We start from the raw sequence: 12,728 nt of genomic DNA, 5'->3' as shown, positions 1-12,728 counted from the left end.
TTGGGGCCCGAAGCCCGTGAACACTCACCCGAAAGCACGACAGTGCGGTGTAAAACCCGCTCAGTTTAAGGATCGAACTAGTGATCGTTGCCTACTCGTCTAGTCCCCCATCATCGTAAAAAACTAAATGGTGTTGAGTCACTTAAAACATAATGTCTCTAGGGGTGAGCAAAAGGCAAAACCCGACCCTACCTGAGAACTGATCAAACATAAAATACATAACCGATTTACTTCCCTAAATATTGGGTCGGTTCCGAGTTTTAATATAATCGTGTTTGCCGGGTACTAAGTATAAGAACCGACCCGACATATTTCATTTTGGGAAGGCTACTAATAAACAACAAACTTAGTATCAATGTATATGTCAAATTTACCTTTTCCAATATCATCAAAATTGGTTATTCTTATGATACTTATCGCTAATCAAGTGTATTAAAATAAATAGTATATACTTTATTGTTTTCGCTTTGACTCCGGAAAGTCAAACTTATTAATATAAATTCTATGCTTTCTTATGGCTTAATTGATTATTCGCCTTATACCTTATTGTATTTGCGTTGACTCCGAAAGGTCAATTGTTATACCTTTATATTAGAGGAATTTACGAAAATGGCCAACAATAAAGTTGACTTACCAAAATAGCCAGCTCATGCGTCGTTGGAACGGGGCATCACCCCTCTTATGTGTCCTTAATTCTTTAAATGGATGCGTGTATGGATGAAGCAACAAGTACGAAAATGGGATGCATGGGATGAGTCACGGATGCATGAGATGAGTCACGGACGCATGGGATGAGTCGGCAACGCATGGGATGAGTCACGGACGCATGGGATGATGGGATGAGTCACAAACGCATGGGATGCCTCAAACGGACGCATGGGATGATGAGATGAGTCATGGACGCATTGGATGCCTCAAATCTCCTAAAAGTAATTTTATGAGTCACGGACGCATGGGATGAGTCACATACGCATGGGACGCATGATGTCATTGAGACACGTGTCACTTCTACATTGGCGGACGCATGAATGAGCCCTGCAGACGCATAAGCTCTCTCGTAATCAGTGATGCCCTGCTCCACCGACGCATGAGGTGGCCATTTTGGTAAGTCAAACTTATTTCTTGGCTATTTTCGTAAATTTCTCTTTATGTTATTTACTTTGACTCTGTAAAGTCAACTGTTATACCTTCTTGTTATTCGCTTTGAATGTTATACTTCTTGCATTCGCTTTGACTCTGAAAACAACAATAAAACGACACCGAATAAAAAAATAATGATACATATTAGATCATGTAACTTGTCAATGGTTTCTTTCTCTATACGAATGTATTCATGAGAACATCATGCAGCCGTTGTATGTTATATATTTTAGGGATTCAAGCCCCAATTGCTACTCGGCTATGGCCCAGTCTTTTTTAAGTAGCACTTTAGTTCGGTCCGTAGGTCCAAGTCGGGTGTCACCATGAAAAGAAACGAGAACCGAACCGATCCGATTTTATATGAAAAACTGGAACCAATCTAAATACCTAGGTGCTTAGGTTCGGGTCAGGTTGGGTTTATTTTCAGTTCGATTCTCGGTTCTTTTTATCCGGACCTAAACTTGCTCACACCTAAATTTCTCTCTGTTAAGACTCCACCTAAAGTACAATGTACCTGCATTTACAAATACTGATTAGTTTAGTAAAACTAAAAAACACACTTGCTTATTGTTTTAATTGTTGTTTTTTGCTTACTTGTAACCCCAATAACCAACAATATCATTTGAAAGCATCTACGTAACTTTGTTTATTTCTATTGTATTGCTTGTATGATCTAAAAAAATCAGTTTCCAAAAAAGTAAAAATGTATACATCATACATGTTCTCATCTCTTCAGCCCTAAACAATTCGAAGATATTAATACCAGACATTGCATCATACTTCAGCATCCTTTCACTCAACTTTCCAATCATATCGACCGTCGCATAGGCGGCCCTGCCGCCTGCTCTCCGCCACGTTGATCATCATTCAACAACCACATCTTCAGTCTTCCATTTCTCCCCGGACTCCTCACCAGCTGTGGCGACTTATCCGGCACCATAAACATCTGTAACCGTCCATTCTCTCTAACCGTCACAAGCTCAAATCTCGGCCGTCCGTTCACATTCAAACTCGATAAACCTGGCGGCAACTCGCAACTCACTTCCTCTTCATCCTCTCTCATTAATCCACTCCGATCCGGCGAAACCGCCACCTCCGATTTCAACTTTTCCGCCGGCGCCGTTTCGTTTCCAAACCCTAGGTTGTCAGTTTCTGGCAATGTGACCGGATTTTGATCGGTTTGGTTGTCCTGGTGTGGTGGAAGAGAATCGCCGGCGGTGGAAGTCATGCCGCCGTGAATATGTATCGGTTGGTGAGCATGGTAGTGATGAAGGTGATAACTGAAAGTTTTTGATATGTTTATAAAGTGATAATCTGGATATAATTGCAGTCATTACTATTGACTTTTAATTGCCAAATACTCATCTTTTGAGAAATAGATTTCTGAAGGTAACTGATTTCCTTCTTTGGTTGCATGAGAATCGAAATTTAATGAAAACGTTTTTAATTTGTTTTTTTTTTATTTGAATTTATTTGAAATTTAAAATAAAATAAAATAAAATAAAAAACTAAGACACGTGATGAATGGAGCATTTCAGATAGAATCAAACACCGGAATTCACTATATTAACTCTGGTTAGTGTATAACGAGATTCAATTACTACTCCGTAATACGAGTGTCATTCCCAAGGGATGGGACGTCACGTCATCGGGAGTGAGGATGGGACTAAAGAGGATGGAACAAGGGGGCTCCACACTATTTATAAAAACAATTAAAAAATATTAAATTGATTTGATTTTAGAGAGAGGAGAGAGAAACAGCCCCGTCGCATGCGTCCTTGGGGCGATGGAGAAGCCGGGACAAAGCATGGGGGCAGTGTGGGGGTGCGGCGCCGGGCCTCGCCTGGGCAAGGCCGGCCCCCATACCGTTTAGTTTAAAAACTCAAACTGAGACGAGTTTAGACGAGCACAAGCTTGAGTGTGGGCTTCAGTTGTTGATTTTATGCCAGCTCGCAAGCCTGTTTTATATATATTTTTTTTATCTAATACATGCATAAAAATTATAAATGTATATAAATTAATTTTTTATATGATAAACGAGCATAGCTGAAGTTGAGCTCAAGCTTTAGAATTAGAGCTCGAAAGGAAGGAAGCTCGAGCTCTCGTAAGTTAAACGAGCCGAGTTTGAGTATAATAGTGAGGGGGTGCATGCCTAATCCTTTTAGGCGTTGGCGTAGCTTAGTGGGGGCGGTCGACCCCCCAAACTTTTCGCTCAGTAGTGGAGAGTATGTAGTTTTTGTATAGAAATTTTTGGGTATATACGTTTTTACCCCCCGGTTTCATAGAAATTTTTTGGTATATACTATTTCGACCCCCTAGTCGGAAATCTCAAGCTTTCGCCACTGCTTAGAAAGTCCTTTCAAGGTTGAGACCGTGAGATCAAGTGATCAACATATTGTTGTGGTGTGTATTCGTTAGAAACGTTGGAAGTTTTTGTTGTAGTAGCGGAATAGGGACTAGGATAAATGGACTTGGGTTCTATCCAAGCTCATCTTTTGAACTAGTTGTTTATGTGATAACGAGTAAAACTAGTGTAAAGCTTATAGACCAAAAGCGGGGATAGCTCAGTTGGGAGAGCGTCAGACTGAAGATCTGAAGGTCACGTGTTCGATCCACGTTCACCGCAATCTTTTTTTCACTGCTTGATGTTTTTGTACCTGCTAGTCTTTTGCTTTGGGCTTGGTTCAACTTCAAGCTGCACTACATATTACATAATATCCTCATTTTCATTTAGTTTGTTCCTCTTTAACGTTGCCTTTATAGACTAATAACAATTCAAAATTTTAAGCTTACAGATTGCTACTAAAACACTGTTAACTAGCTAGAAAGAAAGAAGAAGACTTAAATACATAGGCTAGATATTGCTTGACTAATGACAATGGCTACAGGTGGTTAATGCCTAACCCAGAGGCGGGGTCGTATCGCGTGGTTCCGCCGGTGATTTAAGTGTTAGAAGAAGTCATCTTTGTGCATGAGGAGGTAGATGTTTTTTTGGTTTTCTTGATCACCACTCCATGTTAAGAAAACCCGGGTGCCACCACGAGGCAGACATCTTGGGGTTAGGAACATTAGACAGACCGGGGCTAACATCAGCAGTTGTGGTGCACCCAGGACCGCAGAGCCGGCCCTAAGAATTTAAGTGCCTTGTACGAGCCCGAAAAAAAAGGCTCTTAGGCCGTAATGTATTAAACTATATAAACTCTTTTTTTTAAATGTTATTGTTATTTATTAGGTTAATGGATCAATATTGGGCATTTTACATTTGGGCTAGGCTTCATAGATCAATATTGCCAATAATTTTTTACGTTTTAAGTTTTTATATATTGAGCCAAATTATATTAATAAAAACAGAATTAACCAGAATGCAAAAAGGTGTCAACAATGAGAATTCTTTCTTTCAACAAAAAATTACATGAGAATTCTTCCTATTTCATTTTCTTTAGAAATAGATTATAAATAAATGAAGGTTCCAACGATATGACGTGTATTGTGTTATTTAAATAATAAAAAATAACAATAAATCATAAATGGTTGTTACTTGTACTTATCAAAATAACTTAACATATGGCATCTGGCTATTGATATAATAAAATTGCCCTTTATGTTAAAAAAAAATTAGTGGTGGATAAGTAAGAGATCAAAGATGAAGGGGATAACTTTTGAAGAATGGAGCTAAGAGAGTTATATACTTGCAGTGGTTTGTTTCCAATATGTTTGGTTAGGCTGGTCAAAAATTAAATATAAAAAGTCAAACAGAACGTAAAAAGAGGGCCTTAGAAGATTCGAACTCGGCCTTCTTGACTAACAAACCAGCTAGTCAACCATCAACCTAAAGTTAAGTTTTTTTTTTTTTTTTTTTTTTTTAAGCCTAGCTAAATATGTATATATATAAAATATATAAACTTTGTTTTTCTAATTTAGTGCCCTCAGAAAAAAAGGGCCTGGGCTGGGGTTGCGGCTCGCCCACCCCTAGGGCCGGCCATGCAGGACTGCACCCCATTTAGAGACATCATTGATTGGGTTAAGGGTTGCACTTGGTGTTGGGCCATTTGGCTGCGACACGGTCATATCCTCGGTTGGCGATGACGACGGAATCTTTTCGTACCAGACTTTGAAAAATGTGATGCTGATTCTCTTAGTTGGAGATTGACACGTGGCATGCCTAGCCATGTCAGCACTGTTTCCCCTCATCACTAAGAGTGACCTGTGAGAGTTATATAAGGTTCTGTCAAGGAACATTCGATGTAGTGGTTGCAATTTCGACCCGTTTGCTAAAACAAAGGTTGATTAGGTTGTGTTGTAATTCAGACGGCCCAAATCAACAAAGTTAGCTAAAAGGGAACCGGTCGATTAGGACTGTGTTTTGTTTCGAATGGGCAAAATCAACAAAATTAGCTATAATGGAACTTGTTGATTAGGGTTGTGTTTTAATTCTAACGAGTTGACGCCACCCGCGCGTTGCAGCGGGATATTGATTAAGAATGTTTTAGTATCACTTTCCTTAAGTTTATTCAAAACGTTATTTTCTTGTTGCTTTATCCCTGGCCTAGAAAACAATGACAATAACGAAATCCTATGCTACTGTTAGGTTTTATATAATACCCTGAACAAATCATATCCGAACGGCGAATACGTATACCTATGACTTAGAATTTTGAACAAAGTAACTTAGACGATAAATTAAGATGAATGTAATATAATAAATAAAATTTCATTTTTTATTAAAACTCATGGGGTAAAAATAATATTTTACAAAGTTTTTTAAAAAAAATAAAGGATGTAAAACCCACACTATGCAGTAAGATTTAGATTGGCATAAATGCGGTTCAAAACAACTCATGTCTTCGGTATAGTCCTTAAAAGAAAATTGTTTAAAAGGATCCGTTTAGAATAAAAATTATCAATTTATCAACGGTTTCGTTATATGGCTTGGTGATAGGAAAAGGGGTTGAAAAATGAACACCCATGACCCTTTACTCAAACATTCCGTCCCAAGTTAAGTTACTTTTTGAATATACAATATAATATAATATAATATAATATAATGAGTCCAATCAATAAAGTTAGCTAAAAGGGAACGGGTCAATTAATAACGGGTAGGGCTGTAAACGAACCGAAGGTTCAGCGAACAGTTCGTGAACCGTTTGGCGGGAAGTTCGTTTAATAAACGGACGAACATGAACAAAAAATTTCGTTCGATTAGTTAAATGAACGAACATGAACAGAGGTCTCGTTCGTTCGATTGTGTTCGTGAACGTTCGGTAAGGTGTTCGTGAACGTGTTCATGAACATTCGTTGATTTGCGTTTGTTAGAAAAACAACCCAGAAATTAACTCAGAGAATCAATGATTAACGATTGAATCTTATTGAATGTGAAAGAGAATTACAAGAAAGAAATTACAAGAAATTGAAAGTAATGAACTATTTACAAACTACTGCAAACTTCTATTTATACTAAACGCCTGAATTCAGTTACAACTATCCGTTGTAAGAATTTCCACAAACACCCCTTGAACTTACAAGAATGTAAGTATCAGACCTTGTAACTAAACAACTGCCCTCCAACACCTCAAACACTGATCTACTCCTCAACAGTCAAACTACTGATTCACCTTCTACTGCTTATTAAAACAGCATCAGCTGTTATATCACAATCAGTTGTTACCCTCAGTAGTTAATTACCATCAGTGTTTGATCACAAGCAGTGCTTAGAATTCCATCAGCTGTTTGTCTTCGTTTAGCCCAAAACAGTGGTTTGCTTATTTATTAATACTCATCAGTGGTTACAACTGAAATGTTACTTTTTCTCTACAATCGCCACCTAAGTAACAATTTAGTTTAACCTAAACTTAATGAGTTAAGGCAAAATATAAACTTTGCACTTGGTAAAGCCTTGGTCATCACATCAGCTGGGTTAACATCTGTTCCAACCCATTTGACCACCACTTCTTTAGAAGTCACCACATCTCTGATCCAAAACATCTTCACATTGATGTGTTTGGTTCTTTCATAAAAAACACTGTTCTTTGACAACTGAACAGCACCTTCATTATCACAATTTACCTCCACACCATCCAACCTGATTCCCAGATCAGCAACCATACCCTTTAACCATAAAGATTCTTTTACTCCTTCAGTTAAAGATATGAATTCAGCCTCAGTTGTGGATAGTGCCACAACATGCTGCAACTGAGACTTCCAGCTCACCACATTCCCCATGACTGAGAACACATAACCAGTTATTGATCTACCATTATCTTTGTCTTTTGCATAATCTGAATCAACATAACCACTGACCATGTTCTCCTTCTCAGCATGACTCTCAAACTTTAAACCAAGTTTCTTTGTACCAGCCAAATACCTGAAAATCCACTTCACTGCTGCCCAATGATTTTTACCAGGATTTGCCATATACCTGCTCACCACACTAACAGCATATGCGATATCAGGTCTTGTGCAGACCATGAGATACATCAGACTCCCAACAGTGTTTGCATATGGAACTTTGCTCATGTATTCTTCCTCTTCATCTGTTTGAGGACAATCTTTCTTTGACAAATTAAAATGAGCTGCAAGAGGAGTTGTAACAGGCTTACATTCTCCCATTCCATAATTCTTCAACACTTTCTCAATATAAGAAAATTGAGACAGTGTTAACACCTTTTCTGCCCTGTTTCTGTGAATTTCCATACCAAGTATCTTTCTGGCTTTCCCCAAATCCTTCATTTCAAACTCTCTCATCAACAGTTGTTTGGTTTCTTCTATTTGGCTTTTGCTTTCACAAGCGATCAGCATATCATCAACATACAAGAGCAAATAGACAAATTTACCCCTGTCATACTCCTTATGATACACACAACTGTCATAAGGACTCCTGTTGAAACCACTGCCCACAATGTATTCATCAAACCTTTTGTACCACTGTCTGGGAGACTGCTTTAGTCCATACAAGGACCTCTTCAGTAAACATGCCTTATCTTCTTGGCCTTTAACTTCATATCCCTTTGGTTGAGCCATATAGATCTTCTCCTCCAAATTACCATGCAAAAATGCAGTTTTTACATCCATTTGTTCCAATTCCAGATCTAATGATGCAACCAAATGACAAGATAACTCTAATTGAGACATGTTTGACTACAGGAGAAAAGATCTCATTGTAATCAACACCTGCCTTTTGAGTAAATCCCTTAGCCACCAGTCTTACTTTGTATCTAGGACCTCCTCCTGGTTTGTCACCTTCTTTAATTTTGTAGATCCACTTGCAAGACACCAACTTCTGGTCTTTAGGCTTGTTTACTAACTCCCACGTACCATTCTTGTACAGAGAATTCATTTCTTCATCCATTGCTTTATACCACTTTTGATTATCTTCTGAATTAACAGCTTCTTCAAAAGTTAGCGGTTCATAGATGCTTTCATTCTCTGCTGCTACAAAAGCGACTGCAGAAATATCTTCTTGATCTCTGTACCTCAGTGGTTTCACAGCTTTCCTCTTTGACCTGTCTCTCACCAAAATGTAATCCTCCAAATTTGGTACACTTTGACTTGTCTCATCCTGACTTGCACCAGAACTTCCACTTTGACTTGTTTCACCCTGAGTTGCACCAGACCTTTCAACATTCACCTTTGATCTGTTTAACACTGGCTCCACCTCAAACTGAAGATCATCTTTCTTGGATACACTTCTGTTTATTGTCTCCATAACATCTTTGTACAGGACATTCTCCCTGCACTGAACATTTCTGCTCACTATCACCTTTGGATTTTGCAACCTCCAAAGCCTGTATCCTTTTACACCTTCAGTATATCCCAGCATTACACACTTTTGAGATCTTGGATCCAACTTATCATCACTCACATGAGAATACACCAAAGATCCAAAAACTTTTAAATCTTCATACTCAGGTTTAGTACCAGACCACATCTCCATAGGTGTCTTCATCTGAATTGCTGATGAAGGACATCTATTGATCAAATAAGCTGCAGTGGATACAGCTTCACCCCAGAACTTCTTTGGCATTCCTGAGGTTGCCAACATACACCTCACTCTTTCTAACAAAGTTCTGTTCATCCTTTCAGCCAAACCATTCTGTTGTGGAGTACCAGGAATGGTTAAGTGTCTGGCAATACCATTTTCTTTGCAAAATTTATCAAACTCATGATTACAAAACTCAAGCCCATTATCTGTTCTGAGTTTCTTCACTTTCTTCTCAGTTTGATTCTCCACCAATACTTTCCATTCTTGAAATTTCTTGAAAGTATCACTTTTGTGTTTAAGCACATAAACCCACACTCTTCTTGAGTAATCATGTATGATGGACAAGAAGTACCTACCACCTCCCAAGGTTTCTGTTCTTGCAGGCCCCCACAGATCAGAGTGAACATAGTCTAAGACTCCCTTAGAACTATGTTTTCCTTTGCTGAACTTCACTCTTTTCTGTTTGTCCAAAACACAGCTTTCACAAAAGCTTATATCACAGTTCTTTAGATCACCAAGAACTTGTTGTTTGGACAACTCAATCAGGCCTTGTTGACTTATATGACCAAGTCTTTCATGCCACTTCAGGGCTTCATTATCACCTTCTTCACTTGCCACAGCAGCCACTCCATCAACAACTTTACAATCTAACATGTAAATGTTGTTCTTAATTCTAGTACCACTGAGCACCACCATAGACCCTTTTATAACCCTGGCCTTTCCTTCTCTAAGACTAACATGATATCCCAACTTTTCTAAAGTACCAAGAGATAATAAACTTCTCTTAAGATCAGGGATGTACCTCACATCTTTGAGATCATATGTGATACCAGATTCTGTCTTCATTGTGACTGTACCAATGCCAAGAATCTGACAAGGCCTATCATCTCCAAGTTTTACAGACCCCATGTTCACCATCTTCAATTCTTTGAAGGCTTCTTTCAGAGGTGTCATATGGAATGAACACCCTGAATCCATTACCCATTTTTCTTGAGTACATTCACTTGTGACCACAAGAACATCAGCACTGTCATAACCTCCTTCTGACTGATCATCAGAATCTACATGACTATTCTGCCCCTTTGAGTAATTACTACTTTGGCCTCTTGAATAACTGCCTTCACCTTTTCTTTTCTTGAATTCTGGACAATCTTTCTTGAAGTGCTTCTCTGAATTACAAACAAAACATCTCCTCTTGAATCTTGACTTGGATTTTGACCTGGGATTTCTGCTGCTACTGCTGTAATTCCTTTGATCCGACCTTCCTCTCACATACAAGCCATCTCCACCTTCTTCTTTAGAATCTGACCTCTTCTTCAATTCTTTTGAATTCAAGGCAGACAATACATCTTCCATAGATAGACAATCTCTACCATACATCAATGTATCCACAAAGTGTTCATATGATGATGGTAAAGAAGTGAGAAATATTATGGCCTGATCTTCATCATCCAATGCCACCTCTATATTTTCAAGATCCAAAATCAACTTGTTGAATTCGTCTGTATGATCTTCAAGACTCTTTCCAGATGTCATGTGAAATGTATACAACCTCTTCTTCAAATACAACCGATTTGCCAAAGATTTAGTCATATACAATGACTCCAACTTTGCCCAAATCCCTGCAGCAGATGTCTCCTTTGATACTTCACGAAGAACTCGATCACCAAGACTCAATATGATTGCACTATGAGCCTTCTCGAGCATATCCTTCTTCTCTTTATCAGTTAAGCCTTCAGGAAGTTTATCTTCTCCTTTCAGCGCATCTACCACACCATTATGAACCAGAAGAGCCCTCATCTTCACACTCCATAGACTGAAATCATTCCTCCCATCAAACTTCTCCAATTCAAACTTTGTTGACACCATCTTTGATCTCTGATTGCGGAATTGAACGTCAATTTCTTCTAATCGAGCCACAATGGCTCTGATACCACTTGTTAGAAAAACAACCCAGAAATTAACTCAGAGAATCAACGATTAACGATTGAATCTTATTGAATGTGAAAGAGAATTACAAGAAAGAAATTACAAGAAATTGAAAGTAATGAACTATTTACAAACTACTGCAAACTTCTATTTATACTAAACGCCTGAATTCAGTTACAACTATCCGTTGTAAGAATTTCCACAAACACCCCCTGAACTTACAAGAATGTAAGTATCAGACCTTGTAACTAAACAACTGCTCTCCAACACCTCAAACACTGATCTACTCCTCAACAGTCAAACTACTGATTCACCTTCTACTGCTTATTAAAACAGCATCAGCTGTTATATCACAATCAGTTGTTACCCTCAGTAGTTAATTACCATCAGTGTTTGATCACAAGCAGTGCTTAGAATTCCATCAGCTGTTTGTCTTCGTTTAGCCCCAAACAGTGGTTTGCTTATTTATTAATACTCATCAGTGGTTACAACTGAAATGTTACTTTTTCTCTACAGCGTTCTTTTATGTTCGTATGTTTGTGCTTTAATTGAAGATCTTTATGCTTACATATATTTTATGTGTGTTTTTTATATTATTAAACTTTTATTTATTTTATTATCCTAACAATTAAACTAGGAAACCCTCTTTCACCTTGTTTATGCACTATTTCCCTTTCATTTCTCATTATTTACACCGGCGAATACGTTCGAACCCCGTTCCACAATAAGGGATTTAAGTTCGAGTGCTACTCTCTGGACCATCTATCTTTATCCTTCGTCGCGTTCGCCAAATTTATTTGTGTTCGTTTGTGTTCGTGAACCGTTCGCGAACACGCTCATTTCCTTAATGAACGAACACGAACACAATATCTCGTTCGGTAAGTGTTCATGAACCGTTCGTGAACACATTTATTTCCTTAACGAACGAACACGAACAAGGCCTTGTTCGTGTTCGTTCGGTTCGTTTACAGCCCTAATAACGGGCCAATCAATGACTCGGTCAATTAGGGTTTTGTTTATAAAGTGATAATATGGGTCGAGTGGTGCTAAGCCAAGCCTTCACCAATATGATTTCTTCGTTTTCGGTCCACTCCGCCATTTGATTGAAAAGAGATTGTGTAGTGTTTAAAAAACGAGCTTTAGTTTCTAGCTCGGTTGTAACAACCATAACAACTTGATATATTATAATATATTGTTTTCAAGTTGCATGGGTAAGTTCTAGTCATAATCTATACTATATAATAAAAGAAACCTATCTTGGGACACTTGTCATTCCCTCATTTAATTGATTAAAATTATTAATAATACTAATAATAATAATAATAATATTTAATCTAAATTAATACAATTTTTTATTATTAATAATACTTAATCAAATCTAAAATCTAATCTAATACAAATTTTTATTATCAATAATATTTAATCAAATCTAATAAGAATGCTATCATAATTGAATTCTGGTTAGCCGGCCAACTCATATTTAATTGAAATATTTTTTAAAGTCAAAATACCATTAAACCGTGTGAAAAAAAATATATGTAAATTGATAAATAATTAAATTTTAATGGTATGTAATGTTTGTCAATGAACCTATAAACCTGAATTCAACAAATTCTTTGACCTGGTTCATTTTAACCTAACAAAACTTCCTATATGTGCCACTGTTAGACAACTTAAACGA

At 37.7% G+C, this 12,728-nt stretch overlaps 1 non-coding gene across 1 annotated transcript; it reads left to right on the top strand.

Annotated features, from left to right (window-relative positions):
- Positions 1 to 3,693: 3,693 nt before the first annotated feature.
- TRNAF-GAA lies at positions 3,694 to 3,766 on the top strand. Its single transcript has one exon. It is a non-coding gene; the product is annotated as a tRNA-Phe (tRNA).
- The last annotated feature ends 8,962 nt before the right edge of the window (positions 3,767 to 12,728 follow it).

Source organism: Helianthus annuus, chromosome 10 (assembly GCF_002127325.2).
Source record: "Helianthus annuus cultivar XRQ/B chromosome 10, HanXRQr2.0-SUNRISE, whole genome shotgun sequence".
Classification (NCBI taxonomy): domain Eukaryota; kingdom Viridiplantae; phylum Streptophyta; class Magnoliopsida; order Asterales; family Asteraceae; genus Helianthus; species Helianthus annuus.
This window is presented reverse-complemented; position numbering and strand designations above follow the sequence as displayed.